The 17,161-nt window shown below is 42.5% G+C and overlaps 1 protein-coding gene and 1 long non-coding RNA gene across 2 annotated transcripts in view; one reads left to right on the forward strand and one right to left on the reverse strand.

Annotated features, from left to right (window-relative positions):
* Nucleotides 1–17,161, forward strand: part of LOC115537865 (immunoglobulin epsilon heavy chain) — a gene marked incomplete in the record, with an annotated part of 122,602 nt that overhangs the window by 59,381 nt on the left and 46,060 nt on the right.
* On the reverse strand, nucleotides 1,036–5,540 carry LOC115538036 (uncharacterized). Its single transcript, XR_003975007.1, has 2 exons — nucleotides 3,977–5,540; nucleotides 1,036–2,705 (listed from the first exon to the last, which is right to left on the reverse strand). It is a non-coding gene; the product is annotated as an uncharacterized LOC115538036 (long non-coding RNA).

Below are 17,161 nucleotides of genomic sequence, written 5' to 3' on the forward strand. Positions count from 1 at the left end.
TCTGCCATCTCCTGGCAGATGAGCTGGGGACTGATGCACGCTGTCCCTATGCCCTCCCCGTTGCAGTGAAAGTTACAGCGGCACTGCATTTCTATGCATCAGGGTCGTCCCAGCATCCCCTTAGTTCTATTGGACGCATTTCACAATCGGCAATAAGTTTGGCTATACATGCAGTTACGTCCGGTCTAGTCCGACATGCTTGGGAATACATCAAATTCCCCGTTACACCTGACAGCCAGGAAAGAACAAAGCAGGAGTTTTGGCCAAGTATGGGTTCCCTGGCGTCCACGGTCCTTGGTGCTATAGACTGCACCCATGTGCAGCTATGTGCCCCATCAGTAAACACACTCATATACATAAACCGGAAGAGAACTCATTCGATTAATATCCAAGTCATTTCCGATGCTAATTGTAGAATAAATCATGTCTTTGCTAATTACCCTGGCTCAAGCCATGACTCTTTCATATTGGCAAACTCGACCATTTCTGCCATATTCGAGGGGAATCCTCCCTTGGATGAGTGGCTGTTAGGGGACAACGGCTATCCGTTAAAGACATGGCTCATGACCCCATTTCTTATGCCAGCAACAGTGCGCAAAATTGTATTCAACAGGAAACACACACAAACACGCAGTGTAATTGAACGTACATTCGGAATACTGAAAATGCGCTTCAGGTGTTTGGATAGGTCAGGTAGTACTTTACAGTATGGTCCTAAAAAAGTCGCAGCATTCTTTGTGGCATGTTGTGTTTTACACAACATTGCCATGAATCATGGATGTGTCGATGACATTAATGAGGATAGATTAGAGGACTTAAGGAGACGTGATGCTGAACTGCATGTGCCGATGCCATTACGTCCAAATGCCCCAGCAGCAGCACGGGAGAGGAGAGCTCATCTGTCAGAGGAGCTGCATCGTATATAGTGAGGTAAGCAAACTAATGACATCTCCGCTCTATTGTTTAGCTACATTGTACAATTATTACCATGCATTCATAACCTTGTGATTCAGAGAAAGTGAGCCCAAAACATCGGAAAGTATAGTATGTCCTTGAGACATTTTTTATTCGACTTGTCCAAATGTTCGTAGGCGTAAATGAAAAAAAATAAAACAAAATGAAAAATGAAAAGTTGCAAAGATTTAAAGGAAATTTAGCCGAAAAATAAATTATTTTCTCCCTCCTCTGGACATCATCTGTTGTGAACCTTTCTTGGCGTGCGCCTGGCAATCCGCCATCATAATAGCAATCCGCAATGGAACAAGCGCCGATCGCTCATAAAGGGGATGCATCTCTTCAAGAGCAGTTCACCCTCACCAAAGACAGCAGCCAAGAGGAGGCTTACTTAAATGAGAAGAGTCTGAAGCTGAGGACTCAGCTCTTTTGTATTGTGCTAAAGAGATTATTGTGCTATAGACACAGTACAGAATATAGATTGAGATTGCATTACAGGGAAATAATGATCCAATTTAACCCCATTAATCACATCAATACTTTTAAGCTTTAATACCATGAGCGTTACCATTCTGCCTTCTACCAATCAGTCATTGAGCAGTCACTTTTATCCAAAGTGAGATGCAGTGAATTCAGATACAGGTAATTAAGGACCAGAGAGGAATCTTGCTCCACGATGCCTCAAGGTAATCAGTGGACATCAAACCCAGACTGAATAGTAGGAGGTATAACTCTGGACTAGTGTTTAATATTTGTGTTCTGCTTCATGTGGGTTGAATAATTGTAATTTGTCTTAAATATCAGCTATATTTATACTTTTTTTTGTGTATTCTACCTAATCATCGGTGTTGACTGGCAATGAATAGGAATGTAATTATTTATTTATTTTATTTAATTTCTTTCATATCAACGTTAGATTTACATTTTTTATATAAATTATTATTTATGTAATTTAATGTATATTAATGCAATTTAAGTTTTCACACGTACTGTGTCATGTACAGTATGTCAGGTGCGGACCCCAAGAAGATGGGCTGATTGCCATGCATCAGTGGGGATCCTTTAAGTAACCAAATAGCCAATTAACATGCGTGTATGTCCGTGTATTGGTGCTTACATTCTAATAATTGCAACCCAGAGAAGAGGAATATTGAATGTTCTTTAAACGCTTGAAACTTAATTGGTATTTTGAAAGTGTTTACATTTCATTTGTATTTTGTCGACAGGGTGATTATGATTTTTTTTTTTTTTTATGTAATCACTTCTACTACTGGACTACAAAAACAACCGCATTCCAAAAACATATAATGTGAATTCTAACTGTAGTGGCACTCATTGTTTAGTTTCCACCTTTTCTTCTGTGTTACTGGTTGGATTAAATGAGACATAGTATACCACCAAGTGTGAGTGTGATTAGCCTTACAAGCCGTTCTGAATAGCTTCTTTCTTCCACAATTACAGTAGAGTGGTGAACACAACACTATCTACATATATTTAAGGGTTTGAGATAAGTCAGAACCTCCAGGTATGGCCTCTTGCCATTCCGCCCAGGCCAAGGCCGACCGAAGGTTTACCAGGATGAATCAGAACACATAGGCGTGGCTTATTACCCATTCCGCCCATTTCCATTATAAACTTAATTCTTACCTGTGTTCGGGTGATGCTATATGAACCACATTCTGAGTGCACGCTTGTTTACCTTTTGTCTCTGAATATTCACATGTGGAACATTATCCCTCTCCGAAACATACCTAGCCCGAAAACAAGATACCACAATGGATTACAATTATTCTTTCATCACAACCAAACAGGGAAGTAGTATAAAAAGGATAACATTTCTGTAATTTTTGGCTAGATACATATATTTACCTAGATAAATACATTGAGATGAATATATTTTAAATATAATATATATATTTAGATAAATATATTTATCTAGTCAGAAGCCCTAAAGCACATAAACGTATATATATTTTTTTATGTAACTAGGCATTTTAGAGTTACACATCTTTTGAATCATAATGAAATTCTCAAAACAATTTGTAACCGTTTAAAAAATATATATCATTAAACTAGTCCCTCATGGCTCTTACAATAATATTTCATTGTATTATTTCAATTTATTTTATGTGAAGCATTTTGAGTGTGCCTCGTGTATGAAAAGTGCTTTATAAATAAAGGTGCCTTGCCTTGCCTGTAATATTGATGGCACTGTTGGGACATGCACGACAATCAAATGAAACATGACACACTTAATCTACAATAATATATAATATATGGTAAAACAATAATCTACCATATATCAAAATTAGCTAATGCAGTAATAAACATGAATTTACAGTTAATTAATCATTAACTAATGGTCTATTCATAATTTATTAATGGTATACACGTTAACTAATGTTGTTCATGTTAGTTAAAGTGTTATTTAATAGGGTTAACGCTATCCCTATTAAATAATACCTTAGTTAACATGAACACCATTAGTAAATTATTACTAGACCGATAGTTGATTAACCAAACTGTTAATTAACTGTGAGTTAATTGTTAGTTATGCTTAATAATGTATTAACGAATGTAAATAAATAGATAATTGTTGTATCGTTTTTGTAAAGTGTTACCTTAATGTTTATCGATTCCATATTTTTTGCTTTATTATCCCATTGAACATGAAATCGGTCGAATAATAACATTAAAAAAATCCTCAACAGCAATTAGTAGTAGTAAGTATTTTTACATCAACCGTATTCAATATATTTTTTTAAATACAAATATAAGATAGAAATTTATATTAATATAATTGTAATAATACTAAGAATATGGGCAATGACAATAATTATGTAATCGATAATCCATTACAAAATAACGCACAACCTCCAATTTCATTTGAAGCAGAAAATATATTGTGAGAAATGTCCTTTTTTTGCAATCTGTTAAATATCAATGTACAAACATAATTTTCCAATTTTAAGCTAAATTAAAAACAAGTACAGTTTAAATAAAGTAATGAATAGAGACTTACATAGCCTTCGCTTAAGCAGGCACGTCCGTTGTGTAGGTTTTTGTCATTACATGTATCACAGTGTATACAGTGGGGTGGACACAGTGATATATCCTCGTACAAAAACCTCTTACTCTGATCACTGTTGTGGTCTGTTGTGCAAAAGCCCTCACTCTTATCCTCTATACAGAGAACACATCCTTGTGTTAGACATGTCACTCAGGGAAATGGATAAGAATACTTTCATATTATTTGCATGGGATTTGTGAAGGGGCTAATCTATTGCGGTAAAATATCTATGCATATGTTTATGATTTGAAACCTAGGTTTACGATGCGGCTTTATGGTTGCAGATGCAGTGTGTGATATGCAATATCTGTCATTATCAACATAGGCCTATTTTTTATTAGAAATTACATTGTAACCAGGAATCATTCATTTTGTGAGTTATTAACATACCCCCCAAAATAACCGATAATCATTGAAGTCTCAATATAGTTGAAAAGGGTATCAATAGATTTTTTACAGCATGGTTATGCATGCAGGTAATTCATAAAGCTATGTTTTCTTATGTTTTATATATTAATTAATCTTTTTCAATTATATTCAAATTATATATTGCTGTACAAGATCACATATTGACCTGAACATGTTTAATATTGTGGCAGCAGACCTCCATTCAACGTCATCCACAGGAAATGTGTTCACTCCAGGTGTTTCCATCTTATGCTGCGGAGATGCAAGTTCCCCATTGACACATGTTGACTACCAACACAAGAAAGAGTTGCCTGACCACAGCCTAGAACCGCAGTGGAGTGGGGGAGGACATTCAGATTCTCACAAAGTGTGGATTAGGGCAGGAGCAAATAGGTAGTTAGGGAACCATAACATTAGTAACACTGACAACGCTACCTGGTGTGAGTCCTATTTGGTGTAAAACCCTACCTCGAGCTCTAGGACAATCTATTGGGCATGAAAAAAACAATGAACTAGTTAGTTCATTGTTTTTTTCATGTCCATTTGAATATCCCCAGATTCTAAAATGTCTCTTTTTTTTACATTCTTTTTACTGTTGTCCCAAAAAAATGTTTTAACCAGTGTCAATGTCCGGTTATACAAAACAAATAGGAAGCGAAGATCAATGTAAGTAAGTGTTGCCAGCCTTTACTATTGTACGATGTCTCTAGGAGGTTCAAGGCAACATAACGCCTTGCGCTGTTAGGGTGCAGAATTCCTTGACCTACACATAGCCCATAGTCCTCCTGTCACCAGAGCGGTTTGCGCTGGTAGTAAGCCATACCCTGCGATGAAAAATATTCGAAATGGTCCAACAAAGAAGCAGGGGATTGTTACTTCATTTCCCCCCTGTATGATAAGACATGGTCAGGCGGATTCCCAAAATAACTTGGTCTAACTTTTAACGCAGTGCAAGTTGACGGGAGTAAATTGCCAAAAAAGAAACCCTGATACACCATTGGTTCCCACATTATTAGATTACATATTTTCCAGAAATAAAGTGGCCGAAATAATCCATTACAACCTCATAGCTCTCTGTTATATAATAAGTAATACTAGTTGATTTGAAGACTTTTCTATATACAAGTATGGAATCAATCTCAGTAGTGATTGTTACTTTCCTCTCTATAAAAAGTGGATGTGGTGCCAAACATAGACATAGCCTATGTACATGGCCTCATGGCCCTTCCCAACCAACCTGTGGCCTCGAGTGTGGCACTCGCCTCCCATTGAATTTGTTCTGGACACGTTATCGTGTTGAGCAAGGGATTGTGGGTGCTCGCCATTTTGTAGTGGTGTTCGAATTCTCAGTGGTTAATTTCATTCACTTTATAGTGAACAATGAAGTACCCCAAATTTGAGTGAACAGTGTCAGCATGGGGTTCAGCAAATAACCTCCAACTAAACACATCAAAAACGAAGGAAATCATCATAGACTTCAGACGACACAGCCCAGCCCATGCCCCCCTGCACATCAACGGGGATTGCGTGGAGAGGGTTCCATCCTGCAAGTTCCTGGGAACATGCATCTCTCAGGAGCTTTCTTGGTCCACAAACACAACAGCAATAAAAAAGAAGGCCGAGGAGCGACTACACTTTCTGAGAATTCTCAGAAAAAAACAACTTGAACAAAAGCTGCTGGTGTCCTTCTACCGGTCAACCATTGAAAGTGTGCTCACTTACTGCATCACAGCATGGTATGCTGGGAGCTCGGCGGCAGACAGGGTGGCACTTCAGAGGGTCATAGGCACAGCTCAGAAGATCACAGGCTGCCCACTGCCCTCCCTGGAAGAGCTGGCCAGCTTCCGCTGCCGAAACAGGACCAGATCCATTCTAAAAGACGCCGCGCAACCTGCTCACCACCTGTTCGATCTGCTTCCCTCTGGCAGGCGATACAGGTCAATGAAATCACGCACCACTGGACTAAACAACAGCATCTTCCCCTGGGCCATACGTGCACTAAACAAACAAAAACCCCTGTGCAATACATAAATAACCACATGAACAATCACCACTACCTCTGGACATTCCTCATTATGCCTACCTTCCTGGACCTGCTGCTATTTAGACTTGTGTGGGTGGGAGGGTTGTTGTCTGGGAGGGAGGGGAGGGTGTCGGACACTTAAATGTGCCTTAACTGGAAGGCAGGGGGAGGGGTTATTGTTGTTATATATTTATTAATATTTCGTACTGTATTCTATTTATTCTTTTTAATTAAAAAAAAAAAGCACTGAACAAGATCTGCACCTTAATTTTGTTGTGTAAATACACTATATTTAACCCAATGACAAATAAAGATTCTATTCTATTATACATACGATGTTCCCTACATGTTACTCCCGTATACCACAACGCAATGCAGTCGTGTCTTCTAAACGTCATTTACTGACCCTAATGACGTTTAGAAATGTTTAGCGTAGTGTCCGAATTCTCGTTTGTTCTATATCATAAACACTATATGGGGATTTCTGAGTGAGCTAATAGGGAACAATTTCGAACACAGCTAATGTGTTAAAATAGAGCAGGGTATCGTTCAAAACATTCAGATACGGTGCTAATTTCGATACCTTGGTTTCGATACCGGTTTGCAGAGGTGGGGGTAAGTCACTCATGTGCAAGTCTCAAGCAAGTCCCAAGTCACTGTGGTGAGAATCAAGCAAGTCACAAGTCAAGTCATACAAAAATCTGATCATCTAACCCAGTTTCCACATTTAAAAATCGGTAGAGTGAGTGGTTCATAAGTTGAGTTTTATTTCAACATTAACAATAACAATGTCTTAACATTAACAATAACTCAAACTATTCAAAACATTCCAAAACCATTATGTGAATAGGCCCAAAACTGAAGGCAACTCTGTCCATCACAAATGTCCATGTCCTCTTAATTTTTTTGCGGTATGCTGAGAACAGCCCAGTCTGACGCTCTGGCTCTGACGGTGTAATTTTACTTGAAAATCAATTGAAATCATTATTATAACCCACTTACAGCCACTGAGTTAGAACAGGGTATCTGCAGGTTTCAGCAAGTCAAATTTAAGACTTTTTAAGACCTTTTTAATACCACCTTGAATGAAATTTAAGACCTTAAACCCGCGATGGTGGGGGGGATCCCGCTGTATTACAACCCAAGCATAGCATGTGCGTCACTCAATGAGACTCATTCAAGTTTACTTTCTGTCTGTTTATTGAACATAAATTGATACTCCAGGGCTCCAGACTAACTTTTTCCTTGGGTGCACTGGTGCGCCTAAATTTTTAATTTGGGTGCACCAGCACGTATTCATGGTGCACCCAATATTTACGCCACTGATTAATAATATTTTCATAAAATGATAATAAATGCCTTCAGTAAGACCTGGGGGGTATACCACGATCCTCGTTGAACATACCCAGGCTTTCTTGGGAAAACCTGGCTCGACAGAGCCGCAACTCGCAATCACAGTTAAATGGTACCACGACGCTCACTTTAGATTCAATTAGTTGAACCAGGTTTTCCGCTTTAGGTTCAATGCGCGTTCACATAAAAGGGGCGTTTCTCGCGTCATTTGACTCACCCTTATGCAAAATAAATCGCGCAAGAGCGGTGTATTTCATTCAAGGCGAGCAATGTATTATTATGAACTCCTACGAGGAATTCAAAGTTCAAATCACAGCCAAGGGGAACACGGTTGCCCATAATATTGCTAGGGTGGCGTGCTGGCAAAAATAGCCGACCGTGTTAATTCGTAAGTGAAAAGATTCTGCATATTGTCTAAAAAATATTATGTATCATCATCCCTTTTACCCCCATATATGTGGGGCCCCATGAATTGCGAGCCCAAGTACCGGGAATGCACTCTATCTCCGACCCAATATCGGACGTGCACGTCAAGTTGCTTGCTTTTAGTGGCGTGGTTCAACGTCTCAAATATCAAAACAAAAGCCTTGTAGACGCTGCAGAATCGCTCGTTTCGGATGAAAGGCGCTGGTCCGAAGCGAGTTATATACGCCGTTTTGTCCCTTCCAGCAGTAAAGGTGCTCGCGATTTGAGAGTCAGGGAACAACTGAAGAGATCTCCTATCCCCTCATTCGAGTTGTAGGACTGGTGCTTGACCACTGTGTTTAGAATCCACAACACCTCCGCTTTCAGTGTTGGTGTCGCACCAAATGCTACCCTCAGGTCAGTGCTAGCAGCGCGGACCGTCTGCGGCAGTGGCGCCGGGGCAGAGATGCAAAACATAGAAATGGCTGGGGTCTGTGTGTGGCTCCTGGCAGAGGTTTTATGTTTTTGGCTCTGCATATGGCTGACGACAGCCTTAATCCCCATGGTGCCGATCTTGAATGTAGGCTACTTTTGCACGGAATGCATCTGGCCTGTTCTGGGTTGGCAACGGACGCTAGCCAACCTCGGAAACGGACGTCTTCCAGCCAACTGACGTTGAACTTGCATTTACCCATTGTTGCAGACTAGCTAGCAAGCGCGCAGACATCCGTTTATATATGCAGCTAGCAAGAAAGTAGCCCCTCGTACATCTCCTTCCCGAAAAGTCCCGCGAGAAAAATTAAAAATTAAATAACCCTGCCCCGACAAATTTAAGACCTCCGAGTTATAAATTTAAGACCAGCATATGACATTTTTGATGAATTTAAGACTTTTTAAGGCCTTAAATTTAGAAAAATTAATTTAAGACTTTTTAAGACTTTTAAGACCTCCGCGGACACCCTGTAGAAGTAGCCTACTGACATGAAAATTAAACAAGTCAATCATCTGTGGAACGGGCAGGGCTCGAAAAACTCCAGCCAATGATTTTCAGAACCACTGAGTGGCATTGGACAGTAACTACGTCAATCAAACGGTCGTACTGCACTCTCCCTCCCCCGCTCCCCGCGAGTGACCCCTTCGTGCACGTGCACGTACTCAAAGCTCGTGACCCAGAGCAAGCTTCTGTTTGTTGTTATCCTGCGGTAGCTACTGGAGCTAGCTAACTAGCTAATCCACATTTGGACCTAGCACTAGAAGACAACCCTAAACTCCAACCTAGCTAGCCTGGCTCACTCTCGCGCATCTGTGTTCGCGCTCTTGCGTGATTGCGCGTCCATGTACTTGGAATGGGTGGAGTCAGAGTCAGCGTTGAACGAGAGGGGGTAGGACCATTTGAGATGTGTATTTTTAAAATCGGCTGGCGTATCGCAAATCCCATATCCAACATTTAATCTAACTTTAAAAAAGTCATTTTGAGTCATCTGTCTCAAGTCTAAGTCAAGTCTCAAGTCATGAAGACCAAGTCAAAGTCAAGTCGATTCTTTTATCAGTGTTAGTCAAGCAAGTCTCAAGTCCTCAAATTTGCGACTCGAGTCTGACTCGAGTCGCAAATTTGACAAGTCCCCCATGTCTGCCGGTTTGATACGATACTTTGTTCGATACCTGATGTTTTAAAAATCTATTTCCACAACAAAAACAAATGAACTGTTTCCGAACTGTTCCACGAGGCAGGCTAGTGGTTGCGTATGCAGGTATGGGGGGGGGGGGAGGGGAAGAGAGAGCGAGAGAGAGAGAGAGAGAGAACATTTTAAATAAATACACAGAGACCTAGGCATGGGGGCCTAGTTGAGGGCACTATAATAATGAATAAATACATAACAATGGAACAATAATAATAACAAAATGGGAAAAACTGATGCAAACAAATGTCCAAAGAGTGCAAACTGCATGACAACAGTCACTCAACAGTTTATTTTTAGAAAGATCAACATGTCTGCCTTGTCTGGCAACAGACAGGCCCGCTCCTGGCTGATTGTGCCGTCAGCCGTTGAAAAGGTGCGCTCTGACGGTGTCGCCTGAACACAGAGGTACCTTGCAGCCAGGCTTGATAGTGCTGGTAGGGTGCCCCGCATGTCTCACCACCAGGTCACTGGATCAACAGTTGATAAAGTTGATGGCAAACCTCTGTAGTGGCGAATTTCTTCTTTCACCTTATCCCTTTGTCTCGCAATTGGGTAATTCCGCTCTCCCACCTCTACGTCCTCATCCATGAACAATGACATGACAAAGACAGAGACAGCGAGAGAGAGAGAGACAGCGAGGGAGAAGGAGAGAGGCACACAGAGAGATCTCTTGGCCAAGAAAGAAGAGTTGAGGGGGAAATGGTTGGATTGGACATTCACTGCTCCAAGTGTAGTAGGCTACTAGTAGAACTCCAGGATGGGTTAAATGCAGAGAAAGAATTTCCCCCAGGGGATTAATTATAAATGATGGGCCGCGACTCCCAGCTGCCACCACTCCCGTCGTGCGCCGTTCCCTGGGCCGCGGCCCGGGCACCGTGACCGCGGTGAGAGTGAATGTCCAGTCCAATCATTTCTTCCTCAACTCTCTTTTCTTGGCCAAGAGATGCAACGTTGTTTTGTTATCGCCCCAAATAGCACAGGCACGAACTTGTTCCGCAATGTAAGCACGTTGCCGTTACCTCCTACCTGCCGAGATGGGCTCTGCATTACCTGGCCGCAAAATCAATCCTCTCTTCCCGTGGGCCGTCGCAAGCCAACGTGGGCGAGGCCATGACTACTAATTCACAAAATGATCAGTTGTTGAGGCTTTTCTGATTTACTTGTTTATGCGTCTATTTTCTTTCATTTGCTAATGCAGGCAATCGAGGTAGAAGAACATTTCCACGGTCAGCATGCATATGCAACTCCGAGTGACCTAACATATTTCAAAACAAACCAGATTAAACAGTTTCTCGGGGAACGACTAAGAACACAGGATAACCAAAGAAAAATAAGAATAAAATAACTTTGTTTAGAATAGCTTTGTGGAATAATCTGTTTTAGTGTTAATATATTTACATATTCCAAAGAAGGGCCCACCAACTTCAACTGTGATAACAAAAATGCATTCACAGACTCCACCCATTTGACTCTTACGTATATTTCCCTGATCAAACCGTTGGCATCAATCTTCGACTGCCCTGGGTCCTGGGTCTGCAACTCTTCCCCCATAAAAGTCTCAGATAGTTTTTTCCTAGTTGCCCTTCTTTCAGGTGAACTTCCACCTGACTCAGCCAAATGGGGAGGACAAAGGAGAACCATCATCCAATCTCTCCTTATCTCAATTCTCTCCTTATTTCCTTTCTCAGCGGCAAAGGGCCAGCAACTCACCTCCTCAGAATCAGTGGTCAAAGGGCAAGGAGAACAGGTGACACTGTCCTGTCGGGTACCGTCTCACTTATCTTCACTGGATTTGCCAGAAGTCTGGACATGGCCTGGAATTGATGCGGTGGAACTAGAACAGCTTTTGCCGCAACTCTTCAAGAGCAGTTCACCCTCACCAAAGACAGCAGCCAAGAGGAGGCTTACTTAAATGAGAAGAGTCTGAAGCTGAGGACTCAGCTCTTTTGTCTTGTGCTAAAGAGATTATTGTGCTATAGACAGTACAGATTATAGATTGACTAGCATTACAGGGAAATAATGATCCAATTTAACCCCATTAATCACATCAATACTTTTAAGCTTTAATACCATGAGGGTTACCATTCTGCCTTCTACCAATCAGTCATTGAGGAGTCACTTTTATCCAAAGTGAGATGCAGTGTATTCAGATACAGGTAATTAAGGACCAGAGAGGAATCTTGCTCCACGATGCCTCAAGGTAATCAGTTGACATCAAACCCAGACTGAATAACAAACAGATATTGCGCCCCATTGCCACGGCAACGGGGCGCTACTCTGTGAGCGACTCGCGGCGTGCTGCTCCCGTAATTTGCATGTTTTTGGAGTTGTTTTGTGTTTTCTGAGAGTCCTTAAGTGCGGTATTTACCGACAGCAAGTATGACTACTACGCTAGTATTTAGCGAGTTTGTGTGTCCTGATCGCCTTTCTGGAACCAGTATTGCGATCTGTATCACACCGGCAAACTCCATGACACGCCATGGAGGGAGGCTCACCTACTCACGGGAGGCTCTGCTGGATCTGCGGCCTGCCTCGCTGGATCTACAAGCAACACCTTCTTGCCTGAATGGGATTCCTCAGCATCTACAGAGGAATCATTACATCAAGCGCATTCGTAGGAAAAGGGGATCCAGAGGAGGAATACGGAACAGAATGAGGAGACGAGATAGGAGGCTGCCACTACCTGCAATAACTCTCTCCAATGTGCGATCATTACGCAACAAAATAACTGAACTTTCCGCACTCATCAAACTTGACTCAGACTACCGTCAAACCAGCCTCTTCTGCTTCACGGAGACATGGTTGTCAGAATAAATAACCGATGTCGATATAGATGGATTTATGATCATTCGTTTTGACAGAGACACTAGGATGACGCGGAAGTCGATTGGGGGCGGGCTCTGTATGGCTGTCAACACAAAGTGGGCTGTCAACTTCACTGTAAGAGAGACTGAATGCAGTAAACACCATGAAATCATGACCGTGTCGTTCAGGCCTCACTACCTTCCCCTTGAATTTACACAAATTACAGCCATTCTAGTGTATGTCCCTGGACCTGATTTCACATTTGCAGCGGAGCGCATTGCTGACTGCTACAACAGAGCTGTCAATCAGAGCAGCGATCAGCCTGTCCTCCTGCTAGGGGATTTTAACAGATGCGATGTCACCACACTGCTTCTGTCGCGCAAACCTCCTACTAGGAATCCCCACAACAGCAGTCAATGGATCAATTATAAACAAATATACTTTATTAGCACAATCACTTGCCACTCTGTAAGATTGAGTCTATCACGTATGTGGGAGGGGGAGAAGGAATGGCTCTAAGCCAGGGGGTAGACTGGTGCTACGATATTACCATACTACTATGTCGAGCCCACTTCAGTACACTGCACACCCTGCCCTCACTGGACACACTGCAAACCTGTAAAATGCTACACACAGCACACACTGAACACTGCACACACTGAACACACGTGAGGGGGGACCAACCTATTCATGCATAATCACCACCACACTTGATTAGGGAAAAACCAGGGGCTCGCTGAACCAATAGGGCTAGTATTACGCAGTGCTCGCCATACTACTACCCCCCCTATACGATAGGAATCCCACACATGTAGGATGGACTCAAAAGATAAAATATCCTATATATATATATATATCTAAAACCAACAAACAACAAATAGTAATGTCTAAAATCGTCCGTTCCAACTCGCGCCAAACTAGTCCCTCGAACGGCGAGTTGGAAAACAAACAAACACAAACACTGCTGTGCGACGTGGTGTAGGGTTCCGTCCGTCCTTCGCTGCTCACGGAGGCCGAGCAGGCTAGAAGATCGCCCGGAACGGAGGGTGACTTCTAGGTGGAACAGACAGGACAAAAACAATGCTTCAGGGTGGTGTGGACGTTCTCGGAATCCGATTCAGGCAAGCTTACGGCTATGTTACGTCCCTTTCCAACGGGACAAAGAGGCGTTGTCGGGAACTGTAGAACGTCCGAGTGGTCCTTCTTGGTGTGGCGAGGTCTGGTCGTGCAGTAGTCTCCGGTAGTGGTGGGTCCGCGATAATCGTTGCGTCTGCCGGCGTCCAGTGATCGGTACTCCTGTTCTCAGGGTGAGGCGCCCGAACTCAATGCCTTGGCCCCTTTTATATCCTGGTCCGTCTTAGTCTGTGTACAAGAGAGGGAACACAACGTATACCCCAACCCACAGTGCCCCTAGGGGCAGGGAATATCGGCTCTAGCCAGAGTCTATTGTTCGGTATCTGGGGGGAATCAACTGTCCTTGCCATTCATGCACTTTTCCCCCTAGTCGCCTTCCGCGACACTTCCAAACTTGGAGCAGTATGTCACCACACCTACCAGACTTGACAGAACGCTGGATCTGTGCTTCGGTAACATACCGGGAGCTTATGTCGCAAAGCCCCGCCCACCACTCGGTCGCTCCGACCACAAAGTCATTCTGCTGCTTCCAAAATACAGACAAAAACTAAAAACAGAAGACATACAAACAAAAACTGTTCAAGTCTGGAACAATGACTCTGTTGATGCATTAAGGGGCTGCATGGAGATCACAGACTGGGAAATATTTTTCCAAAGCTATGAGGGAGACCTTAATCTGCTGACAGACTCTATCACCTCCTATTTGTCCTTCTGTGTGGACACTGTTATTCCAACAAAGCAGGTCAAGCTGTACCCGAACAACAAGCCTTGGGTTACCAAGGACCTGAAACAGTGTCTTAACAACAAAAAGGTGGCATTCCTACAGGGAGACAAAAACAGAGTGAAAGAGTGCAACAGTGAATTGAGAAGGAAGACCAGGCTGGCCAAACTCCACTATAAGAACAAAGTGGAGGAAAAATTCACCACTGGCAATGCAAGGGAGGCATGGCAGGGACTAAACACCATGATGGGCAGAGCCCAGAAACCGGCCCTCATCCAATGCTCTGACCCTGCCACCTTTGCAGAGCAGCTCAACACATACTATAGCTGGTTCAACATGCCACACCCCCAGAATGACTGGACCCTCACCAGCAATTCATCACTCACAGTGGATAAAGGGAAGGTCACATCCATGCTGGGCCGCATCAACCCTCACAAAGCCTCTGACCCGGACAGGCTCAGGGGCAAGGTGCTGAGGGAATGCTCAGCTCAGCTGGGTGATGTAATCACTCGACTATTCCAGCATCTCCTGGACTCCAGCTGTGTCCCACGGATGTGGAAGGAGTCCACGCTTATACCGGTGCCGAAGAGAGCCAACGCCAGGGAGATGAAAGACTTCAGACCGGTGGCCCTCACATCTATTCTCTCTAAGTGTATGGAGAGGGTGGTGTGTGATCACCTCACTTCTATGGTGGTGGACAAGCTTGACCCACTTCAGTTTGCCTATAAGGCAAAGCGGGGGGTGGAGGATGCCTGTTTGACTCTCCTGGACACCGTTTGCAGACAGCTGGACTCCCCACACTCCCACACACAGATTTTATTCATGAATTTTTCTACCGCTTTTAACACAGTCAACCCGGCCACCCTCTGCAACCGCCTTCTGGATCTACAAGTCCACCCATCACTCATCCTGTGGATAAAAGACTTCCTGCAGGACCGGTCCCAGCACGTGGTGGTAAATGGCTTTAAATCCAAGAACATGATTTTAAACACCGGTGTCCCCCAGGGTTGTGTTTTATCACCAATCTTATTTTCCATCTACACAAACAACATAACAAACAACAACAGTGACATTCCCCTTTTTAAGTATGCAGATGACATGGCTCTGGTGGCCGACATCAAGGATCACTCCTCTCTGGCTGCCTACTATCAGCAGGTCAACGCCCTGATGCAGTGGATCAAAGAGAGCTCTTTGGAGCTCAACATCTCCAAGACCAAGGGGCTGTGTTGTGGGGGGAGGCAAACATCTTCCCCCCAACCTCTCTTTGAACCTCTGAGGCTGAATGGGCAGACAGTGGAGCAGGTATAGGCCTTTAGATACCTGGGCACAGATATGGACACCCACCTGTCCTTCTCCCAGCACACAGACTTTTTGTACACACAGTGTACAAAAAGGCACAGCAACGCCTGTTCCTGCTGAGGAAACTCAGGAGCTTTGATGTCAAACAGGACATTTTAACAGCTGTCTATAAATCACTCATAGAATCTGTACTCACGTTCAACATCACATCCTGGTTCACCCTCACCTCTGTCAAAAACAAATCAAAGCTTTCCCGGATCGTCAATCAAGGAAGCAAAATAACTGGCAAAACTCAAATTCAATTATTAGTACTCCACAGCCAGGCAGTTAAAAGGAAAGCCCACCTCATTACACAGGATCCCACCCACCCCCTGCACAAGTCCTTCCAACTACTGCCATCAGGCCGCCGGTATAGAGCACCCCTATCTAAGAAAAACATACACAAAAACTCATTCATACCCATTGCCATAAACAGCTTAAATAAACAATGAACTATGGACAAAGGAACCCTGACGCACTGTCACTTTACACTTTACACATATCCACAGCTTTTATTTAGTTATTTTTACAGTTTTTAATATTTATACTTGTTTTAAGATCTATACATGCTGTGTGTGCTCTCAGAGATCAATGTTGTTGTATGAATGCCTATCAGTACATTTTCATGTTTGTATGTCGAGCCACGTCAAAGATGATTTTCTGTTACGACAGACAATAAAGTTTTCTGAATCTGAATCTGAATAGTAGGAGGTATAACTCTGGACTAGTGTTTAATATTTGTGTTCTGCTTCATGTGAGTTGAAAAAGTCTAATTTGTCTTAAATATCAGCTATATTTATACTTTTTTTTGTGAGTATTCTACCAAATCATCTGTGTTGACTGGCTATGAATAGGAATGTAATTATTTATTTCTTTTATTTAATTTCTTTCATATCAATGTAAGGTTTACATTTTTTATATAAATGATTATTGAGGTAATTTAATGTATATTAAGTACATGACACATACTGTGTCATGTACAGTATGTCAGGTGCGGACCCCAAGAAGATGGGCTGATTGCCATGCATCAGTGGGGATCCTTTAAGTAACCAAATAGCCAATTAACATGGGTGTATGTCCATGTATTGGTGCTTACTTTCTAATAATTGCAACCCAGAGAAGAGGAATATTGAATGTTCTTTAAACGCTTGAAACTTAATTGATATTTTGAAAGTGTTTACATTTCATTTGTATTTTCTCGACAGGGTGATTATGATTTTTTTTTTTATGTAATCACTTCTACTACTGGACTACAAAAACAACCGCAT

The sequence above is a fragment of the Gadus morhua genome, chromosome 2, assembly GCF_902167405.1.
Source record: "Gadus morhua chromosome 2, gadMor3.0, whole genome shotgun sequence".
Classification (NCBI taxonomy): domain Eukaryota; kingdom Metazoa; phylum Chordata; class Actinopteri; order Gadiformes; family Gadidae; genus Gadus; species Gadus morhua.